This window comes from Rhinopithecus bieti, unplaced genomic scaffold (genome assembly GCF_001698545.2).
Source record: "Rhinopithecus bieti isolate Rb0 unplaced genomic scaffold, ASM169854v2 scaffold_17743, whole genome shotgun sequence".
NCBI classification, from domain to species: domain Eukaryota; kingdom Metazoa; phylum Chordata; class Mammalia; order Primates; family Cercopithecidae; genus Rhinopithecus; species Rhinopithecus bieti.
The window spans coordinates 2004127-2028205 of record NW_016809230.1 but is presented as its reverse complement, the minus strand read 5'-3'; the positions used below and the strand labels follow the sequence as shown (position 1 = coordinate 2028205).

The 24079-nt window shown below is 36.6% G+C and overlaps 1 protein-coding gene across 1 annotated transcript in view; it reads right to left on the bottom strand.

Moving 5' to 3' along the window:
- Positions 1–24079, bottom strand: part of LOC108539968 (rho GTPase-activating protein 15) — a 438320-nt gene that overhangs the window by 358024 nt on the left and 56217 nt on the right. The gene's annotated exons all lie outside the window — the stretch shown is intronic.

The following is a 24079-nucleotide window of genomic DNA, read 5'->3' as shown; positions in this document are numbered from 1 at the left end:
AATGTTTTGGACATTGACTAAATTGAATAAAATATGTACTCAAAGATGGCTGGCTGCAACCACATCTCAAACCCAATTCTCTTCTTACCATGTAACCTTGACACCCCTTTCCTTCAAATGTTGGAGTCTGTGTTCTCTCATATTAACCTGGGCAGAACTTATGCCTGCTTCAATCAAAAAGTACAGCAGAAGTTCCACTCTATGACTTCAAAGATTGGAAAACAAAAATGTCATACATTCTCCTGTGTCCTCTGAGAACCCTCACTCTTGGAAAATATGTTGGAGGAAACCCAAATCGCACCCACAGAGTGAGCACATGGAAAGCCTTATAGGTTTCCAATTGATAGAAAGGCTGAGGTTCCAGCAGACGGCCAGCATCAACCACTAAGCTTGTCCTCTACCCTTCACAGGCTCTGGTGATCATCATTCTATTCCCTATCTCTATGATATCAATTGTTTTATAGCTCCCCCAAATGAGTGAGAACATGTGAAGTAAGAAATGATAAATGCTCAGGTTAATGAATACCCCAATTATCCTGATTTGATTATTACATATTGTAGACCATGTTAAAACATCACACTACTCCATACATATATATACCCATTATGTACCCTAATAATTAAAAAATGGAACATTAAATTTAAAAAGAGCCTTAGCCTGGGCAACATAGTGAGACTCCAACTCTAAAAAAAAAAAAAAAAAAATTTTTTTAATTAGCTAGGCATGGTGGCACATACCTATAGTCAGTCCCTAGCTACCCCAGAGGCTCAAGTGGGAGAATCACTTGAGCCAGGATTTCGAGGCTGCAGTAAGTTATGATCAATACAACTGCACTCCAGCCAACAGAGTGAGATCCCACTCAAAAAAAAAAAGATTAAATTAAAAAAAGAACTCCCGGTGATTGCCTTTTGGCCACTGAGTTTCCCCCAACCTTCAAACTTCCCAGAAGAGACCTCAAATATATTGTCGGGTAGAAACAAGCTATTCTTGCTGTGCTTCATCTGAATTTTTGGCCAGACTCTAAGCATGATAAAAACATTGTTTCACACCTCTATGTTTCAAGGTGATTTGTAACTAGGACAAAATATTTCATATTGAAATGTTTTTTGTTGATAATGTGAGCTCAGTTTTTTCATAATCAATGTTCTATTAAGTCTCATGTCTTCTATTATTAACCAGATGTGTTTAAATACTCAAAAATCACACTTTCTTTATGTGCTTTTGGAACAAATTAAAAGAAATCTTAATGTTCTTTCCCCTGAAGAAGTATGAGAGACAGATTCTACAATGAAACAAAAGAGAAAGATAATTTACAATCAAATCTTATACTGTTTTATAATTTAATCAGAAGCTCTCATTAATATTGTTTCATATTTACATGGAGAGAGAGAAGGAAGGAAGAAGGGGCATGAGGAGGATGAGAAAGAGAGAGAGAAAGAGAGAGAGAGGGCCGTGTAAGAAATTAAAGAAATAAAGCAGGCCTGAGTACTATGTCTAGGAAAGGACTTTATTGTTTTTAGTTCTGGTTACTGGCACATACAACTGACTGAAGGAATTAGATCAATGTCTGTGAAGATTTTGAGAGAATTGTTTTACCAAAAAAAAAAAAAAAATCAGAATCCGGGCCTAAAAACTCTATGACTCTATACAACTCTGGGGCCCCACATTTGCTCTATGAAAACTGGGTTATGAAGAAAGTAAAAATCTAAGGAGATAATTCTCCCTAATGTTCGCTTCACAGGTGGCCTATGGGAGATAATTGAGAAGGAAGAGACTTCAGAAAGCAGGGTGAGAAACCCTGGAGAACAGTGGCCATGGGGAATTTCAGAAAGGAGAGCCGGGGACTGTCTCGACTTCCGGGGAAGTTGTCTCACGGAGTCTGACCAGTAGGATTTAATTATCATTTTGATCCAGTGACTGTTGGCTGTTTACCTATTTTTTCTTTTACAAATGAGAAAGGTTTTTGTTTGTTTTTCCCAGGTACCAAGTTATTGCTCCATTGTTGTCTATTTGATGCAGTGGGGAAAGTGGTAGAGAGAACTTATATCTCAAGCTCTAAATCACTTATCTGTGCTGTCTCCCCACTCCTCCCGTAAAACCTGGACTTTACAGAAAGAGCTGTTTATCACTAGAGATTCTGAAACTTGAGTTTGATGCTGTAACTGGATAGGACTTTAGGCTGTGTCCTTCAGGGAGGTGGATGGATGGATTGCTAAGTGCTGGGAAACAGGTATAAATGGCTATATGGTGAAGGGTAGGGAGGGCTGAACGGCAGGCTGGCTGTTCACCAAAATTTCATCCTCTTTTCTAGATGCTACATTTCGCAGCCTGCCTTGCAGTTTGGAGTGGCCATGTGACTAGTTCAGACCAACGGATGTGAGCAGAAACAATGCCAGCCACTCCCTGGCTAAGGCTATTAACCAGCAAGTGTTTCCCCTCCATGTCCTCTCTTTCCTCATACCCTGGCTGGGAAAACAATGAACAAGGCCCTACGGAGGGATGAAGATGCAAGATGGAAGGAGTTTGGACTCTGAATCACCACGTGGGGAAAACCATACATAGGCTAGTAAAACTCACTTTGTTTTCTTTAGTAAATTTTTATTGTGGAATAATTTTATATTTAAGAGAAAAGTTGCAGAGGGAGTTCCTGCAGAAAACTTTCATCTAACTGTTACATAAGTGAGAATAAGCTTCTATTTTTTGGAACTTCCATCTATTTTAGAGGATTTTACAGCTGCTAGCATTACCTTAAATATGTTACCCATAATTGATGCTCAGTTAACGTCTAAATGAAAGGTCTTATGCATAAGGAAACTGAGGGCAGACTACTTAGTTAATGGGAGTGATCCTAGAAACCCAAAATTCAGACTTATTAATTATCCACTATACTTCAGCTTCTTCTCAGGAGTGGAAGAACATATGCATTTAGTATCTAAACCTCTTTAAAAGCAGAAATTTATTTTATCTTGCTATACATTTAGAATGTACTACTCTTAATTACTACTCATTATACTAAGATTTATACTCTCCACTGAAAATTTCATACATATGTCGTATATTTAACTTTCAAGAGTGGAAGAGTTCCAAGATGGAAGGAGTTTTTTTGTTCTATTTCCTTAAAACCCAGCTAGATTTCCAGTCTTAGGGCAAAAGTAATTCTCCTGGAAAGTAAAGAATCTCAAGTTTTAAGTGTTAGAGATGTAGCAAGTAAATGTCTCCACAACATTGATGAGTGGGCACTTGGCCTTTAACTATGTCAGTTGGACCATTTATTCTATGGCTAACTCCATGCCCTCTTTCATCTGACCACTACTAAATTCTTATGGGCTCTAAATATTGTCTGTAAATATTCCCCTCCACTCACCTATAGAAAGCTTTTGTTTAAGGTAATGTTTGGAAATGTGTGGTGTACATATTATCAGGGGCATGAGAGATTATTTTAACTGATGAGTGTTTTCATTGTAATGAATTATAAAACCCTAAGGTTTCATAGAAAAATGTATCACACCAAAACCATTTACTAGTGATATGAATATATTTTATTTTAAAATAAAGCTATTTAAGTTTAAATAATATAGTTAAATAAGTAATTTATGGTATGAAATATGGAAAAAACTCACAAACATAGTAAGTGAATGACTACAGTTTGGGAAACAAATTTAAATCAGAAGACTCAAAATAGAAACTGAACACATACTTATTTCACCTTTGAAGGGGCCTGTTGAGTCCATGGTACAAATAAGAATGCAAATTGAGAAATGTATACAAACATAATATTGTATGCTAACATTTATTGAGTACTTATTGTCTGCCAGGCATGGTTCTATATGTTTTGCATTTATTAGCATGTTTAATTCTCACCCAAACCTGAAAAGGTTAATAATACTAACCATTTTTATAAGTATCGAAGTGTAAATACAGTTTAAGTAACTTTGAAAATCCATAGCTAATGAAAGGCATAGGTGGTATTTTAACTGAGATCTAAGAATAAGCTCAACTATGACACTTTATTGTTTCTCCAGCAATGTAAGTGTCTGTGTGTGTGTGTGTGTGAGCAGTCACTAAATTCTTGGGGAGCTTCAAAGTTGAGACCCTCCCTGTGCATAAAAGGCTATTGCTAAGGTAGAAATTTAGAGTCAGACTTATAAATTTGTACACATTTATACAGGATGCTAGAAATCAGGTTTCAAATCTGTTATGAATCATCTTAATACTCCTTTAGGGAAAATAATATTGCTGATCATTCCTAAATCAATAAACTAGCCAATCTATCATTTTCAACCAGGTTATGAAGATGTTGAAAAAAGAGAGCTTTCATCACCTGTCTTTGCTTTAATGTTGTTCTCAGTAAAGCATTAGGCCAAGAAATATGTGATCACTCCAAATCAGATTATGTTGACTGAGACGTATGATTTAGGAAATTCTGGATCCAAAATGGCTTAATTGGTTTGCATGGATATCAGGAAAAATTAGGATATTTCAGGTTGTCTTTACATAATATACTTAATTGAAATAATAATTATAAAGAAAACTTGGGTCAACCAAAATCTCATCAAGTAAGTTTGAAGGGAAAAAAGTCTCTCCTAAGCCATAGTACAAATAACAGAAAATGTTATAGTACTTATATAGATATTGATTAATAGCTTATTATTATCTGATAATTTTATAGTTATTATGGGACACACTCTTGACAAATATTCCAGCTTGAAACATTAGATGTCCTTATGAACCATTTATTTCTACCCAGAAAACATTTCACATTTAGTACATCCATATGTCAGTAATTTCTAATAGTAGGTAATCAAAATATACTTGCTTATGTTATAAAATCTCTACTACCAGTAGTGCAGAGAGAATTTCATTTTAAACAGTAGTTTAAAGTCTTCCTCAACAATCTCAGAACTTTTTAAACGTATCTGATATCAAAACCCTACATTTTATTCTTCAAGTTGCTTAGATTAAGTTTCAGAATGCAAAGGAGGGTTCCAACATTTGGTCTTCAGTCCTTTTCACTTTTGCTAGAATTGTTCATTAATCATTGAATTTTGAAAACTTGAATAGAAGAATAATATTAGCAGTAGCTTGATACAACTTTATTTCAATAAATTATTTTCTCTCAAAACAGAAGCATTTTGTAAAGCTTCTGAGAAGCTTTAATGTATTATTTTATATGAGTCTCTTTTATTTTGTTTCCAAGTGTTTTATATAATATGTAAGCCCCCCCTCTAAACAGAAGCGAACATGTATATATGTCTATTGCATAATTAAATGTTAACAGCCTCATTTATTTTGCTAGTACTTACATTTATAAATGATGGAATGTTGGTTTCAATATCATGCTAAAATTCCCATTTGAAAAATTTTGTGAATTTCTACCTCTTAACTTACTTGCAATATTTTATAAAAGAGAGGGGCCCTGACCATTCTGTTTTCTGAACTGTTTATTAAGAGTTTCATTCAAGGTGGCATAACTATGTCTTAAATTATTTTTATTACAATATTCTGCATATTAAGTAACTGAGTTTTCCTAATAAATGTTTGAACTGATGGTAACCCTTCTTTTGGGGAGAAAAAGAAGTCCGACCATATCTTTTACTGCATGTGGGCAATCTTGTTTTCAATGGCGCTATTTCCTATTGAATTATCACGTCCTGCAAATAGGAATGATTTGTAACTACCATTGAAAAAACTTGAAATATAAATTTCTTCTGACTTGGATTATTTTGAACCTAGTATTACTGAAAATCTGTGTTTTTCCTTATTTATCACCACCCACCACTCTCTCCCTTTCTACTTCTGTTCTTCCCCTCCCCAGGTACTTAGCTTTCTAATTGTGCAAAGCAAAATGGAAAAAGATAGTATTCTGAATATATAATACCTATTTTCCTTCAAATTCCTCTTTGTTCTTGTTAGGATATAGATCATAATTAAGTTTTCAGATATCTTTTCTCCAAAAGAGGAATTAAAAGTCAGTTTTCAAAGTGTCATTTTTTCTTCCATTCCTTTTCATTTATATCTATTTAAAGGATATGAAACTGATGGGCGGGATTAGTATGTGATATATTACACACTGTAAAAATAACAGAATTTGGGCATATTATTTTCCTTGTGTAGGAGGGTCTACTATGAAAGTTATACATAAACATGAAACATTCCACACAGCTCTGATTTTAAATAGATTACCATTTTTGATGAAAGTTTATATCTTGTGGCTTAGAATTGAAATAAAATCACTTGAAGAAAAGCATTAGTTTGTTCCAACATTTTCACAGACATGTACGTTTCTGAGGCGTACCTCCCATTAGCAACGTCCCTGGATACTTGGATGAAAAGCAGAAATAAATCCGTGGTTAAGTTTAGTTTTTATCTTTACAGCTTCTCAAAAGTTTTTTTGGTGTATCCCAATTCTTACATTCAAATCTTCATTTATTTTGCCAAATTCTATTTCTTAAAGCTATTACAATCAGAAATTAAGGAAAGTTAGTGAAGCTTTTTTTTTCTTTACAGTTAATCTTCTAATTTTAACTATTTGTGAACACATATAAAATTTATCCATGTCCCACAATTATTCTAACACTATCTAAATGCATCTTTTCATAATCCTAATGGGAGCAAATATCATAAACCAAAGAAAGACCCAATTTTTCTGTTTTGTTCCTTATTAATGTATGATAAGTAAACTGTTTCACATTTCCACTTTCCTCCATCTGCCCACAATATCATTCAATTGCCATAGTGGACATCCAGAAACAAATGTTCTCTCTTTTTTGGGGGGAGCGGGGCTCTTCCCTAAGCCTCTTTTGATTGTATGTTATTGTCAGTCAGAAATCTGACACTCTCTTGTTTTCTTTTTTATCCCCTGCACAAAATGAAAGGAAATGATTCAAAAACCTTCTTGAGGACAAATAAAAGTTTATCAGCTTTTCAAAAATGTGTGGATTTTTTTTGGTAAACATCTGCGTCACCTGCAATACCCACCAGCCTCTCACTCCTGGGGTAAGTCTAGCTGAGTTAAAGTCAGCTTCAACCACATTTTCCTATATCCCAGACAGCCAACGGGAAGGGTTTGCTAAAATTATTCCAACTCCTTAATATTCTTTCTCTGCTTTATTTAGTCCAAAACACATGTGTTCCACAAAGAAAATCAAACTGCCTCGTGACCTTACTATTTAAATAAAAATTATAGATAATACACACATTTTCTTGCTTATTGCTGAATACCATTCCCTTTAGCTTTCCCCTATCTTTTTTGTATATTTTCACTAGATTGTTTCTCTCTAGAAGTTTTCTCAGACTGAGAGGGGTCATTCATATGGAACCTGGACATACCACAATTTTAGCCTTCAAATCGGCTTTTAAGATAAGAAGCACCAGAGCCAAGAAACTCAGAGATGCCTGGATAATGTAATTTTCTTGGTTTTTCTCTGTAGAATCACTTATTTTTTAGTCATGAATTTCTAAATTGGTACAATGAGAAACTCAGGGCCAAAATAGACATATAAACATTTTATTCTACTCATAGTATTACTAATGGTATTAGATCTAAGACATTATATAATTCATCAAAGCCAAAGCTATAGTTCCTGCCATTAGCAGATAAAATAACTTATTCATCTCTTTCACCCCCAATAATATAAGCACTTATTCTCTTGATATAAACAAAATGAAATAGTTTAGGGAGTAGATTAAGAAAATGTAGGTGGGTAATCTTGAACCAAACTGACATTGTCTCCACAACTCAAGTCATATGTTATATTTAAAATAAAAGATTTAAGACAACAGAATACAATACCAAGAACTACCTCACAAACACCTCATAAGAAAACAACATAGAAAATAATTAAGGATCTGAATGCTAAAATTATCTACCTATTGCTAACCAAATAAAACAAATCATTGTCAAATCACCATTGGCTATGTTTGAAAGAAACAATTTCTATCTAATTTAATGATGTTTAACTGTCTGGAAATTCTTAAATTAGAATCAGGCTTAATTTTCAGTCTCAAATATAAATGTTTCTTTCATTGCCCAGAAAGGCTTTGGTTGAAATAGGAAGTTTACTTCTTACTTCTTCAAGTGTATGTTCCATCACTGAAGAAGAAATTCTCTTTTATGAAAGTTCTGACCCACAATATATCTAATTTAATCCATGATATGTCAAGTTTGACAAAGGTATCTACCCACAGTCAGCTGTCAGTAGTCCACTGACACCTTTCTTCATACATCACTATTTCTTAATGCAAAGGTGGAAAAGTGTTAACTCACTGAAAATGTTCTGCCTGTGTTGGAAGGTCACTTCTAACAGTATTGTGGGAAGCCAAACTTTGAACAATTATAACATTCTTTCAAGAATTCACAGGTTCTCAGTCAAAGATTTAAAATAAGCATATTGAATGTCCTCAGTATCTTTAGTCAATAGCAAATAACTGTATCCTCCCAGTTTCCTTTCTTCACTTGTTCTTTGAGGTTTTCAGAGACCCTAAACTCACCTTCTGCTGCCGAAAAAGCAGATTTAGTTCTGAAGGTTAATCCAACTCAGCAGGATTGAAGGATGGCACTTTTCCTTGGTCGTAAGTATGTTGGCTCAGGCCAGACAGCTGTTAGGACATTCTCCTCTGGGAATCATGCCCTCAACACCCACCGTTGATGCACATACATGGTCTACTGGCTGCCGACTTCCATGCCCATCTGCTCAAATGGCATGGTGCCCACTCACAAGTTGGCTGGATTCTTGCCCTTAGTGTGTAGGTGCCAGGCAATGATGGGTTTAGATGGGCAGCCTGCATAATACTACAAGTGACAAATTTTTTTTCTTTTTTTCTCTGTACAATATCTGTCCTCTGTGCTTCCCTGAAAGAGAAACTTGTGTTTCTCCACCTTCGATTATACCTGTGGACACATGTGGCCTTGTACGGTATGTCCAAATGTATCCAACCTGCCACCAACAGTAAGATGAAAGGGGAGAATTCACAGAGCCCCACATGACAAGTGCTAACACTGAAATGGGTTGGATTGTGAAAATCCTGACCACCTGGAGTCTGTCAGAAGATATTTACCATGGGTGTAAGTACAGCAGACCTCTCATAGATAGCAGTGGCATCAGGAAGCAGCTTAAGTTACAGCACTTTTGTCTGTTGCAGTTCCAGCACAAATCATTTGCCTTGCATTGAAAAGGCACATACAACAGCAAGGGAAATAAATCAAGCAAAAAGAACAAGCTTAATGGGAGCACAATTTATATGTTCAATGAGGGCAAGGGTGCAAGCTATGATATTCAGACCTCAGAAATAACCCTGACTGGAGGTCTTAATGGAAAGAAAAAGAAACAGAAATAGCGTCTCTCTTTCTAATCTACAGCAAACCCATGGAGAGGAATAGATTGGCATAGGAGGTTGTGACTTTAATGATCCAAAGCATATGAATGCTTGTTAGCAGACAGCAGACAGACATAAGTAAGAACAACAGTAATGGCTGCATCTGCAGCCTGGCCTATGGCACTAAACCCAATCAGGCAGTATTGGAGAGCTGTGCCGGAAGGTATGTTAAAGCCGTGCTTTCCTTGTGTGTTTATTTAAGGGTGATTGAATTCAGGGTGTTGTCAGTCTGCCTTGGAGAATGGTTATCCAATGTGTAGGCATGATCTTTCTCTCTGAATATGCTCTGTTGAGTCAGTTAGTTATGTGTGACTACTTGATCTGTCCTAGTCTTTATACAGTGCCAACATTCTCCAGTCCAAGTTCCAAAGGAACAGGGCCTAAAATCTTTTGGCTCCAGAATCAAATTAGGCTTCTCTGCTTCCCTAGCCAGAAGTGCATAAATACCCAATGGCCAAAACCAAAGAATTTGACATTGTGGAATGAATAGAGCTGTCATATACCACTAAAGTGTAGAAATATCTACTGTTTGAAGTCAAGACTAGTTCAACATCTTCAGTAATCAGAACAGACTTCTCTGGACACCTTTATGGGTTAGTCTGGCTTTTGATTGGAAATGTTTCTGGCAAGCTGTTGATTCCAGATATCAGAAATGTAAGAACATACGGTTTAAAAGAGAAAGTCTGCCGTTTTTTTCTGTCAAAGAAATTCTTCAAGGCAGCACATTTTTATAAAAGATGGGTCCTTCATTTACCTCCAGGTTAGCACCACTTACTTAGATGTATTCTAAAAGAGAACTAGTCAAAGAAGAGGTAAATCAGTAATAGTTGAAAAAATATTATTTGAAGCTAAATTGGGAGTTAGCTCAGGAGTTTCTGGTGAAAATAGAAAAAAGAATGAGTAGATTGATCTAAAATTCATTAATCTGATCACTGTGATATGATTTAGCTATCAAAGTTCCCTGATAAATCATTTCTCTCACAACTTGTCACATCCCAAGGTTGTAACAGTAAAAATCACATAAAACTAATTTCTTGAAAACGAAGAAAAGCAGATGTCCTATCAAGGGACTCTTGAGGGCAAGGGGCATGTTTTATTCATCTTTAAATCTGCAATACTTAGCATAGTGTATAACACCATATTGGAATTGGCCTTTCAACTTTTATATTGTACCTCTTTATATATGTGACCTATTATTTATTTGAATTCACCACAAACCTCAATAGCTTTACCCTAAGATACCTTGTTAGAAACATATTCATCATTCTTTTTAAAATATGAACCAAGTCAGTTGCAAGCCTTTTCCAAGTGGACTTCCATAATTTCTCTTAGGAGCTTTGACATCTACTCTTACTGAAATAAGATTGAATTTTCAAAATGACCCCCCACAATGAGTCTTTAATTGAAATAACTGATCCTACTTTGGATACTAGTTCTTTGACCTGTGTAGCATATATAATACTTGGAGCTTAGGTTCCTCTTCTACAGAAAAAAAACCTGACCTTTTGATTGGAAATAATAATACAGATAGGTGGGCCGGTATGGTGGCTCACTCCTGTAATCCCAGCACTTTGGGAGGCCCAGGTGGGCAGATCATGAGGTCAAAAGATGGAGACCACCCTGGCCAACATGGTGAAACACCGTCTCTACTAAAAATACAAAAATCAGCTGGGTGTGGTGACGCCCACCTGTAGTCCCAGCTACTTGGGAGGCTGAGGCAGGAGAATCGCTTGAACCCGGGAGGCAGAGATTGCTGTGAGCTGAGATCACACCTCTGCACTCCAGCCTGGTGACAAGAGCGAGACTCCATCTCAAAAAAATGTATATATTTATAGATAGATAGATAGATAGATAGATAGATAGATAGATAGATAGATACAGATATGAATATAGTTATAGATACATTTCTGCTTCTAATTATAATTATGTGTATAATTGTTTTAGACTGTCTTATATTCTATTATCATTTATCCTCTGAATGAATTATTTAACCTCTTGGTACTTCTATTTTATCAAAATATGACATGGTATAGTACTTATACCTCATAAGATTGTAAAAGAAATTTAAAAATTAATACATATATAGCTTAGAGCACCCGGTAAGCCTTCATAATTATGATCTTCCCCATACCAACTGTATTATTCGTCTTTCAGCTGATATTCCAGTAAATGGGTAAATACATTCTAGCAAATTGATAATTATCATTAAACCAATATATTTATGAAATTCTTTCATGCTTCTATAAACTCTTTTGAAATGATTTATTTCTTTCCTTGAAAAGAAATTCTAACCATTTTCTTCTAAGACATTTGAACGCATTTTATTAGAAAAACCTTCAAACACACAAGGAGATGGGAGTATACAGGGCATGTTCACCAGGAGGCAGGAATCTTAAGATCATCTTCAAATTCTGCCTATCCCAATCTCACCTCTGACTTTCAATAATTTGCCTCACACAAACTATATCTTTCCCTCCCATGATTCCCAAGTCTTGTCCTGTTCTAGCATCAGCCTAATGTCAAAACTCTCATTATCTAAATCTAAATCTTATTATCTCACCAACTGAAAGACTAAAATCTACTCCTCTACATCACCTAAATTCAGCGTTGAAGGAAGTTGAGCTAGACTGAGAGCAGCTATTAAGTAGCAAGTGGGATTAAAACACAGGTTATTTTGTTCTAGAGCCAATAGTGTTTAACAAGTACCATGTTCCATCAGTGCTGTGAGGTAGTTATGATCATTGCCTCAGCTGCATCAATGATGAATCTAAGGCAAGTGGGAAAACGTTGCAAAGTTTGTAGGAGTCAGAGTCTATTGGTTAGCCCAGATTCATCTGATTAAAAACCTCATGCATTCTGTCCCCAAAACTTTCAAATGCTGTACCTACTGCCTCTCAAAGTGGATATTCAACAAATACCTGTTAGCTCACTATCCTTTACATTGTATTGTTTGCAGATTAAGATATGGAATAATATTTATGACACTTTTACTCTGTTATTTTACATATAATCAAGTGCCTATTTTCTATTTTAATCATGTTTCAGATAAGGTTTTTTTAATAACCATTTAGAACATTATCTAAGGTGAAATAATGATAGCAATACTTCGGAAATCAGGGAGATGAGTAGACTAAATATTTGTGTTTACCACTCTATTCATTCAAAAGTAGTTATGAATTTTTATTTGTTGAATCCTGAAACTGGAAAACAATGTTTAGTTATGATCTGTTATAGATATTACATTAGCTGAGGTAAAGATGTTAGGATAGATTTCTAGTTGAAAGTTGTGCATTGATCATCTATCTTAATCTTCCCTACCTATTGGAATCCTACTGATATCACAGTAAAATAATCAAAATGTGTTATGTTTACAAACTCATAGAGAATGTGAATGTAAACAAAAGAGAATAATATGTCTCAGAAATTTTTAGAAGATAGAAGGTATATGAAAGCATTGTAATGACTTTGTAAAATAAAAGAAGTTAGAACCTGTCTTTGCAGTTGTGGGGATGAAGGTATTAATGACAAAGAAGTTAACAAATTTGCCTTTCACTACAGAATATCCAAGAGGTTGATCACTTGGTAGTGCCTGCCTGGTACCTTGGAAGACATGGTCAAGACTGCCTACAACAGCCATCATTCAGAAAGGCTAGACTCCCAGGCTTACTCACCCATTGCAAATAGTCAGGTGATAGCTCCCAGACCTTCATGAGACAAGATTAAACAAGGAAGCTTCTAGAGTCTAGACTCAAAGTCACTTGACATTGCAGAGGGAAGAGGTGAGTGTGAGACTGCAAACTAGGGGATTAAAATCTACCTCATTAGCAATAAGACTTTTAGTCCCCATCCTCAGTCATCCTCCCAGATCCATCAAAGGCAAAAATATATCCCTTCATCTGGAAATTTGGAGGAGTCTTCTCTAGCAGAAGTAAATGGCTCCCAGGTCCTGCAGACACTAAAATTTGGATATCCCCAATGAAAAGTCAGCTTAATCATGTGATTGATTTAGAGAAGACTGTCAGTCAAGAAGTCCAGTGCCCCGGCTCCAAACACAAGGTAATTTTAACCAGCATTTTAAATGCCTCTTTTAAAAATGCAACTAGGCAGGTATGAGTTGTTATACATTAACTACTTACTAACTTACAACTAATAATTAAGGAAATATTTATTGTATGAATAACAGCATTGAATAATATGTGCAATGCACTGTTTCAAGTGCTGAATAAAACACCCTCTGCTCTCATGAAGCTTACAGTCTTTAGAAAAAGTTGTGAAATGAAATAAGAATATCAAAATAAGCAAACACAGAAAGAAACTCAAAGTAAGCAGAAATATTACAAGAAACAGATGGAAAGAAACAAACAAAAACTATTAGCACTATAATTGGGATAAGAAAACATACAGGGTTCATAAAACAGATATAATAATAAATGAGAGTGGCATTAGGAAAGTAAAATATAAATATATTTTTTAAATCAAGTAAATTTCAGGAGGAAAAAGTAAGTGACTCAAAAATATCAGGAAACGCTAAGACATGAGGAGAAAGAAAAGATCAAAGCCGGGCATGGTGGCTCACGCCTGTAATCCCGGCACTTTGGGAGGCTGAGGTGGGTAGATCACTTGAGGTCAGGAGTTCGAGACCAGCCTGGCCAACATGGTGAAACCCCATCCTAACTAAAAATACAAAAATTAGCCACGTGTGGTGGCCCGTGCCTGTAATCCCAGCTATTTGGGAGGCTGAGGCAGGAGAGTCGCTTGAACCTGGGAGGCAGAGGATGCAATGAGGAATGAGACTCTGTCTCAAAAAAAAAAAAAAAAAAAAAAAAAGAGAGAGAGAGAAAAGAAAGAAAAGATCAGAGAATAAAGTAGGAAGTTCAACATCTGCCTAATAGAAAACTCCAAAAGAACAATTTTTTTTTTAATAGCTGGAAAAGAATTTCATGAAGTACAAGGAAGTGTCTCCAAATTGACGATATGAGCCTTGATTGAAAGAGATTCGCGGCGGGCGGCCAGCTGTAATCCAGGCACTTTGGAGGGCCGAGCGGGCGGATGCAGAGAGGAGATCGGAGGACCATCCTGGCTAACTAACACGGTGAAACCCCGTCTCTACTAAAAAAAATACAAAAAACTAGCCGGGCGAGGTGGCGGCGCCTGGAGTCCCAGCTACTCGGGAGGCTGAGGCAGGAGAATGGTGTAAACCTGGGAGGCGGAGCTTGCAGTGAGCTGAGATCCGGCCACTGCACTCCAGCCCAGGGGACAGAGCGAGACTCCGTCTCAAAAAAAAAAAAAAAAAAAAAAAAAAAAAAGAGACTATCAAGTGCACAGTACAATAAGCAAACAAGTAGGACAATATATTACAGAACACGGGGTCTAAGAAAAGATTGTAAAATCTTCCAAAAATAGTGTATGTGTGAGAGAGAGGAAGGGGGAATAATCACTTACAACAAAAAGTTGGTAATCAAAATCATATTTGACTCTTCTGAAACTGATTGGAGGCTAGAAGAATGCTTTCAAAATTTGAGAAGAAAATATTGTCCCCCTATAATTAAATAATTTGTTAAATTATCAATCAAATGATAGCATTAAGTAGAGACATTTCCTGATATGGAAGGACTAAATGTGTTTATTTCCACTATATTCTTGTTTGGAAACATCTAGGGGAAGTGTTTAGGTAAAAATGAAGGATTTGACCAAGGGAAAAATACATTAGAAATAAGGCACAGGGGCTGGGCGCTGAGGCTCATGCCTGTAATCCCAGCACTTTGGGAGGCCGATGCGGGTGGATCACAAGGTCGGGGGGTCGAGACCAGTCTAGCCAATATGATGAAACCCCGAAACCCCATCTCTACAAAAGATAGAAAAAAAAAAATTAGCCAGGCGTGGTGGTGCACACCTGTAATCCCAGCTACTCAAGAGGCTGAGGCAAAAGAATCGCTTGAACCTGGAAGGTGGAGGTTGCAGTGAGCTGAGATCATGCCATTGTGCTCTAGCCTGGGAGACAAATAATAATAATAGTAATAGACAAAAAAAATAAGGCACAGGAACATAGGAGCATGGCAACAAGAAGTTCCATGTTCTGCACTGCATGTTAGGGCAACAGAGCCTTTAGTTCAAGATGTATTAAGCAAGAAGATGGAGAACGACGGGAAGAAACTTTTTAAAAAGGAGGCACTACATTATTTAATATTTCAGTGTTTGGCAAAAAAATAGGAATTTGGCAATTTTGTTGATATTTTTGGAAAAAATAGCTATAGTTATGATAAAATATAAGTGAATTTAAAATGAAGTCAATCATTTACTCCATCCAAGAAAATTGAATACAAATAAATTTAGGTTTATATAATTATTGACATCGTTGGAAATATTTAGAAAACAACAATAATGTCAATTAGTAATTGAACTAAAAATTGTAAAAAACTATGATGAAACAATAGAGGGAAGGGAAGAAGCTGGGAGGTGTAAACGAGATATTAAACTATAGTAACAGAAAGTGCATAATGCCTAGAACAGATAAATCAGGGAAAACAGTATATGTGCAATATTTAAAAATAAAAGGTTAATACAAAAAAGAAGCAACAAAAATCAAAGCTGTTGAAGGCAGTTGCCTCTAGGAAGGGGAACTGATGAATAGGCAGGTGGAGAAGTCAGAGAAATGCTATGTTGAATCAAAAGCTTTCTAGACTAATGTCTTAACTTCATGTTTAACTTCCATAAACATAAATATTGATTACAATGTAATGTAACATTCTAAAAAGAAACTTTTTTTCCAAAAGGTTGAAAGAAAGAGAAAGGGACCAGGCTATTCTCACACCTAATTGAATAAATGAGAGCTCTCACCCATCAATTTACATCATGCAAAGTCCCACTTCCCAATCAGATCCTTCAGTGTAAGTGGAATACAAAAAGAATTGTAAGTATGATTCAGCAGAGAATAACTTTTTGCAAAATTACAATGGTAGCAACTAGTAAATTCAAAGATTGCATGCACCACTCATCTTCGTGGCTTAGGGCAAGTCGTTTAACGTCTCTGTGTCTCAGTCTCCTCATCTACAAGGTGGAGACAATAATAGCTTCTATTTCCTAGAGTTGTGGGGCAATCACATCGATTAATACTTCTGAAGTGACTTCAAGGGCAAACAGTGTGTAATAAGTGTTCAATTGATGTTAGCTAGTATTTTCATCAAAAGAACCCCTGAATTCTTTATCAGAACAATGCCTTTTTAAAGTAGAGGCCATACCCTTCTGATCTCAAGGCTTTAGATTGAAGACTCACTCCCTAATGCACCTTCTAAGGGCTGTAAACAGTCAGGATCAAAGGAAAAGGAGAAGGAAAGTGGGGACTCTAGCCCTTCTCTAATTCCCTGTGGCCTTGGCTTCCTCTTGGTCTTTGAAGGCATTTTACACAGACAAATGAGTCTTACCCAAGAAATAGTCAACTAGTGAAATGCTTACATTTGCTTTAGCACCATATCAGAAAAAACAAAAACAAAAACATGCTATTATTTAACCCTATGTTTATCTTTCCGGACACTAAGTGAAAGGAGCTGCAGAATAACCTCTTGGCTGTTATTACTGGGTGAGGGGCCACTAGATCCTTGGCTCTAGAAAGTCCATAGAAACATTTTCATATTTCCACTGTTTACAGACATCTACAAAGAAAAGAGAAAATCATTTCACTGGTCACCTTCTTAACACCATTTCATATTCAAATCAAGAGAAGCTGCCAAAATAATATTAATTTTTAAAAAATAACTCTCTCACTAATGTTCCCCTTGGAAGACTAAAGAGGGAGTCCAATTCTGAGCCCATTTTTAAACCTCCATTGTGTATAAACCACAAAGCACGAGTTTGCTCATTAGTGCTATCGGCAAGGGCCATCATTTTTAAATGATCAAAGTGTTTGGGGAGAAATCAGTCACACAGAGTAATGATTCCCAAATTGTGGTCCTGGGCATTTAGCACAGAATCCTCTGTGGTTCATTTAGGGGACATTTTCAGGAAAATGTGAAGGCTGATAAAATATAGGACCAAGTGGGAATGTTTTGAAGATAGACTAACATAGAATGGTCATTATATTGTTTTGGAGACAGGGATTTGAAATCAGTGGCAATTCAAAGATGGGGAATGGAGAACTAAAATCATAGGATATGATCAGCTGCAAAACATACCTAGGAACCAATGATTTTGGTCCCATGCAAAAAGGACATATTTAGTATAAACAAATTTTGTAATATTAACTCTTTTCCCTCCAAGAACAAGAATTATAAACTCTTAAAACAAAAACTATATAGCTAAACTTTAAAACAGAAAACTTGAACAGAATAACTTTTAAAATAAAATTTTCATAGTGCAAAAGGCAAACATTTTTGCTCTTCATAAGTAGAGATTATTTAAATAGAGATTCCTAAATTTTAATCATAATCAAAGAAAATGTGATTGTATTCCTATTTCATATTCTCAAATTTATCTGGTAATTTGTGGCTTTACCACTGATTTTATGTCCCTCAACAAGCCACAATGAAAGACACATCCAACTCAGTAGCAATAAAAACCAATAAAAAGTTGAGATTATTTTAGAAATGTTAGCCACAAACTCAATGCAAGCTTAATGGCAAAGTTATTGAAGGAATGTAATGACTATTTATTAAGTATCCTTTACAGGAATTTGGTGGGGGTTTGTTTTCCCTCTCAAGAAACAATATACATTGTAGGGAGCTCTGGAGACGTTAATTTGGGGTCTAAAGTTAAAGAAGAAAAGGATTAAGATGGAGGCTGGAAGCACTTGGTGAAACTAATGAATTTGGGGATGGAAAATTTTTAAATACATATTTTGTCACTTTATGCTACAAAACATCATTTAAAATTTCTGCTTAAGAGAAAGCACTTTTACCTGGTTTATGAAGTCTTTCTAATGGTGCTGGCAAAGAATAAATAGATTTCCTATGATAGCAATTAATGATGGGGGTCCATAGTACATGACAAAGGTGAAGTGCATTCTAACCATGAAACAAGGATCTGTCGGGAACAAGGATCTCTATTATTTTGACCACCCTCAAACACACTGGAAAGAAACACACCTGGAAATGACAGCCACTTATATTGCAGTAATTATAGGATCGGGGTAGCACTTCTAGGGGATATTGCAGAATCTTAGAAGAGACTGTGGTTTGAAGGAAGCTCCCATGTGATTATGACCTGGTCCCAGCCCCATCAGAGATTAAAAACCAATCAGAGAACCAAAAGTTTGAAGCAAAGAAAAATACAAGATAAGTTCAAAGTATACAAGCTTCAATCTATGTGTCAGTAGTTTAAATCAAGGGGTCTACGAAAACTTCAACAGGGATAAAGTAAATTAAAGAGAAAAAGATTATTTTTCTTTTAAGTAGAGACTATATCCATACCATTCTAGTAAATAAATGAGCAGAGCATTTGGTACATAGCAGGCATGGGATAAATGTTAAACTCAATAGGAAAGTATTAATAAAAATGTTTCATTTTATTTTTCAAAATGATTTTACATATATTAAACCCATTTTGTGAAAGCAGAAGCACAATATTATATTGTGAGGAAATTATGCATTCATTTGGAAAACGAGGAAATTGAGCTACAGTTTAAATGAGTATTTCCTGAGTAATTTCTGTAGGCAAAATACTGTGTTAAGTACTGTGTTGGCTGACCATGGTGGCTCATGCCTGTATTCCCAACACTTTGGGAAACCAAAGAGGGAAGATTGATTGAGGTCAGAAATTAAAGAGGATTGTTTGAGCTCAGGAGTTCAAGGCTGTGGTGAGCTATAAACACGCCACTGTACTCCAGTCTGGGCAACAGAATGAGACCTTGTCTTAAAACAACAACAACAACAAAAGGACTGTATTAGGCAGGATAATTTTTAGTTTTTAGTTTTTATGTACCTCCAAAATGTCATTTGATTGACAAAATCAGTCTCTTAAATCAGTATCACTGATTGTTAAATTTATGCTCAAATATATAAAGTAACTAGATATTAGATAACTAGTTATCCAGTCCCATACTAATACACAGTGTTTCCTTGAAGCCACATAGGAAAGAATCTGCTTCTCTTTTACTACTGGACTGTTCCATCCCCAAACATCCAGCAAAGATACAGATGGAAATGTGGATAAAGGAATTAGTCCTGCTTTATTGAAATTAAAGTCATCAGAAATAATTTTTAAGTAAGCTAGCTAGATGGCAACACCACTAAATCAGTTCTTTCAGTTTGCTATCCCTCTCTTGACTATGCAGCACTGTCCAATTTTGTTGAGGTCATATTATACAGTAAGACTTTCGGTTCATGCTAAAGGCACTTGTCCTTCAGACTTTTGCCTCACCAAGAATCTTGCCTTCTCTTCAGTGTATGCGACCCTTCACCCTGTCGAATGCTATTCTTTGCAATTCAGCTCACATGATATACTTCAAAATATAAGCAAGCAGAGCAACAAGCTGCATCAGCGGCTGTGTCATTTCAGGTTATGTGTTTCTGTCTTTTCTTCCTGAGACTTGGGCGGCTGAGAAGCTGACCTCCCCAGTTGAGTCAACTGCCATGGGCTAATAGTCAAAGAGAAAGAATGAGCTCTTAAGAGCAAGGGCAATCACAGCAGAGAAAATCCTGGTTTGCCTAATCTTACATTCCTGTATTTTACCCTGACATGCCAATTCGATCATTTATAAAGACTGTCTTTTCATGAAGTTCCAACTTTAAACTTCAATTTAAGGACAGTTTCTTTTGGTCAATTTTGCTTCCAGTAAACAAAATTGTAACACGACAGCACTTCACCTTTAGCTTTAAAAAAAAGAAAAGGAAAATGCAATCCAAAACAAAGAAATCTCTGGGCAGTTAGTGATTTTTAAAGTGTTTTAGAGTGTCCTATTCTCATACTCAGACTGAAACTGAGGGGCCCTTTCAGCTGTTCTACACTCTTATTCCCCCTTTGTGAGCTCGTATTTCTTATCTTATCCTTTTGAGATACCTTTATATACTTAATCATTTTTAAAAGGTATGTTTGTATCAGTACAAAAAAGTATAGCCTCTGATGGTACCCACTGATGCCGTTTTCATTTTCCTCATTGACTGTTATTTCCACTACCCAGAAAAAACATGGCTTACATCTGAAAGACACCTTAAATCTCTATAATTCCAACAATACAGACCTCTTTGACTGATACTAATTAGTCATTGGTCATGAAAAATCAATGTATTTGTTATGAGTAAATTACAATACCTGACAACGCCTCACAGCCAAGCCGACTTTCTCCTACTGTTGCTTATCTGAAGACCAGCTCTTCTAACAGGCTTAGTTTAGCTACAGAACCAGTTAACAGAAGCCAGAATAAAGTCAGGCCCCTCTCTTCTACTATCTTGAGAGAAGAGAAATTCAGTGAGCCTCTCAAGCCTCAAAGTCGGTGAGTACCCCACTTTGAATCTTTGCTGCCAGTTAGGCTGAAGTGCTAGGTCAGATGTAAGCATTCTTGTAGCCCTTCCTTCTCTCCTTTACCTGCTTCTAGTTCTGGCTGAACCTGTTAAGGCTAATCTTCTATCCCTGGCAGCTGGCCTTTGGTCCCCTGATCCTTCCAGTGATGAGGAGTACTTACCCTGGACCACTCAGCTGCGTGAAGGGCTTTCTCCCCTGAGGTCCTGCTCATTCTCTTTCCTGGCAGTAGGTTATGTTGTTAGCATCCCTGCTACTTAGTAGATGCCCTGTTACATACAGTCAGATCTCTTATTACATAATGCCATCTCACCTAAGTCCTTGTGATCTTTCTGCTGCCAGGCACTTAGTCCAGCTGTTGCACGTGATTGCTTCAAATATCTCTGAGTTTCTTTCACCCTTAAACATTTGCCTTACTAGGCCCAGTCCTCAAAACTGTATTAATTCCCAACCTTCTAAAAACTGAGATTTGCTGGTGAATGACAGCAAGGGTGAGTAAGTAAAGGCCCCTGCAAAGTCCATGGAGCAAAGTTGATCCTGCAATAACTCAATATTCTGTCTCTTCTTTTCCTCCCCACTGCCCATCTTTCACCTATACACTTCCCTTAGGGAAATGTTTTGTGGAGAAGGAAAAGATAAGTACAGACACGCTTCACTTTATTGTGCTTCACTTCATTAAGCTTAATTGTGTGTGTTCTGACTGCCCCACCAACTGGCAGTTCCCCTCTCTCTTTACCTCTGCCTCCATATTCTCTGAGACACCACAGTATTAAAATTAGGCCAATGAATAACCCTACCATGGCCTGTAAGTGCTTAAGTGAAAAGAAGAGTTGTCTATCTCTTACTTAATCCCAGCACTTTGGGAGACTGAGGTAGGCAGATCACCCGAGGTCAGGAGGTTGAGACCAGCCTGGCCAACATGGTAAAACCCCGTTGCTACTAAAAATACAAAAATTAGTTGGTGTATTGTGTGCATGGTGCCAGGTACCTGTAATCCCAGATACAGAACCAGTTATCTGAGTATCTGAGTATCTGAGACAGGAGACTGAGGCAGGAGAATCCCTTGAACTCGGGAGGCAGGGGTTTCAATGAGCCAAGATCACGCCATTACACTCCAGCCTGGGCAACAGAGGGAGATTCTGTCTCCAAAAAAAAAAAAAAGCAAAAGCTAGAAATGATTAAGTTTAGTGAGGAAAGCATGTCAAAAGCCGTGCTAAGCTGAAATTCAGGCTCTATGTGCCAGTTAGCCAAGTTGTAAGTGCAAAGGAAAAGTTCTTGAAGGAAATTAAAAGTGCCCCTCCATTGAACACAGGAATGATAAGAAAATAAAACAAACTTCTTGCTGCTATGAAGAAAGTTTGAGTAGTCTGGATAGGAGATCAAAGCAGCCACAACCTTCCCTTAAGAGCTAACACCTAATCCAGAGCAAGGCCCTAACCATCTTCAATTCCTCGAAGGCTGAGAGAGGTGGAAAAACTGCAGAAGAAAAGTCTGAAGGCAGCAGAGGTTAGTTCATAAGGTTTAAGGACAGATATCATCTCCATAACATAAAGGTACAAGGTGAAACTGAAAATGCTGTTGTAGAAGCTGCAGCAAGTTATCCAGAAGATCCAACTAAAATTATTGATGAAGCTAACTACATTAAACAACAGATTTTCAATGTAGATGAAACACCTTTATAGTGGAATGTGTCATCTAGGATTTGCATAGCTCAAGAGGAATAGTCAATGCCTGATTTCAAAGCTTCAAAGGATAGGTTGATTCTCTAGTTATTGGTGTCTTTAGGTTGAAGCCAATGCTCATTTGCCATTCCAAAAATCCTAAGGCCCTCAAAAATGATACTAAATACACTTTGCCTGTGTTTTGTAAATGGAACAACAAAGCCTGGATGACAGCACATCAGTTTACAGCATGACTTAACTGAATATTTTAAGCCCATTTTTGAGACCTACTGCTCAAAAAAAAAAAAAAAGATTCCTCTCAAAATATTATTACTCATTGACAATGCACCTAGTCACCCAAGAGCTCTGATAGAGATGTTCAAGGACAATAATGTTGTTTACACGCTTGCTAACATTCATTCTGCAGCTCATGGTTTCAAGTTTTGTTATTTAAGAAATATATTTAAGGCCGGGCATGGTGGCTCATGCCTGTAATCCCAGGACTTTGGGAGGCCGAGGCAGGCGGATCATGAGGTCAGAAGATCGAGACCATCCTGGCTAACACAGTGAAACCACATCTCTACTAAAAATACAAAAAATTAGCCAGACATGGTAGCAGGCACCTGTAATCCCAGCTACTTGGGAGGCTGAAGCAGGAGAATGGCCTGAACCTGGGAGGTGGAGCTTGCAGTTAGCCAAGGTCACGCCACTGTACATTCCGTCCAGCCTGGGTGACAGAGCGAGACTCTGTCTCAAAACGTTAAAAAAAAAAAAAAAAAAAGAAAGAAATACATTTAATAAGACTATAGCTGCATAGGTAGTGATTCTGCTGATGGATATGGGCAAAGTAATTTGAAAACCTTCTAAAAATGATTTCCCATTCTAGATGACATTAAGAACATTCATGATCCATGAGAGAAGGTCAAAATATCAACATTAACGTGAGTTTGGAAGAAGTGGATTCCAATCCTTATGAATGACTTTGAGGGGTTCAGGACTTTAATGCAGAATGTAACTAGATGTGGTAAAAATAACAGGGGAACTAGAATGAGAAGTAGAGCCTGAGGATATAACCAAATTGCTGCAATCTCATGATAAAATTTTAACAATGAGAAATTGCTTCTTACAGATGAGCGAAGAATGTATTTGAGATGGACTGTACCCCTAGTGAAGAGGCCGTGAATGTTGTTGGAATGACAAAATTTAGAATATTCCATAAACTCAGTTTATAAAACAGCAGCAGAGTTTGAAAGGATTGCCTCCCATTTTGGAAGAAATTCTACTATAGGTAAAATGCTGACAAACAGCAACACATGCTACAGAGAAATCTTTCACAAAAGAAAGAGGCAACCAATGTGGTAAACTTTACTGTGGACTTACTTCAAAACATTGTCACAGTCACTTTGTCCTTCAGAAATCACCACCCTGATCAGTCAGCAGCCATCAACATCAAGGCAAGACCTTCCACCAGTAAAAAGAGTATGACTCTTTGAAGGCTCAGATGATTATTAGCATTTTTTTAGCAATAATATTTCTTTAAATTAAGGTATGCTTTTTTTTTTTTTTTTTTTTTTTTTTTTTTTTTTTTTTTTTT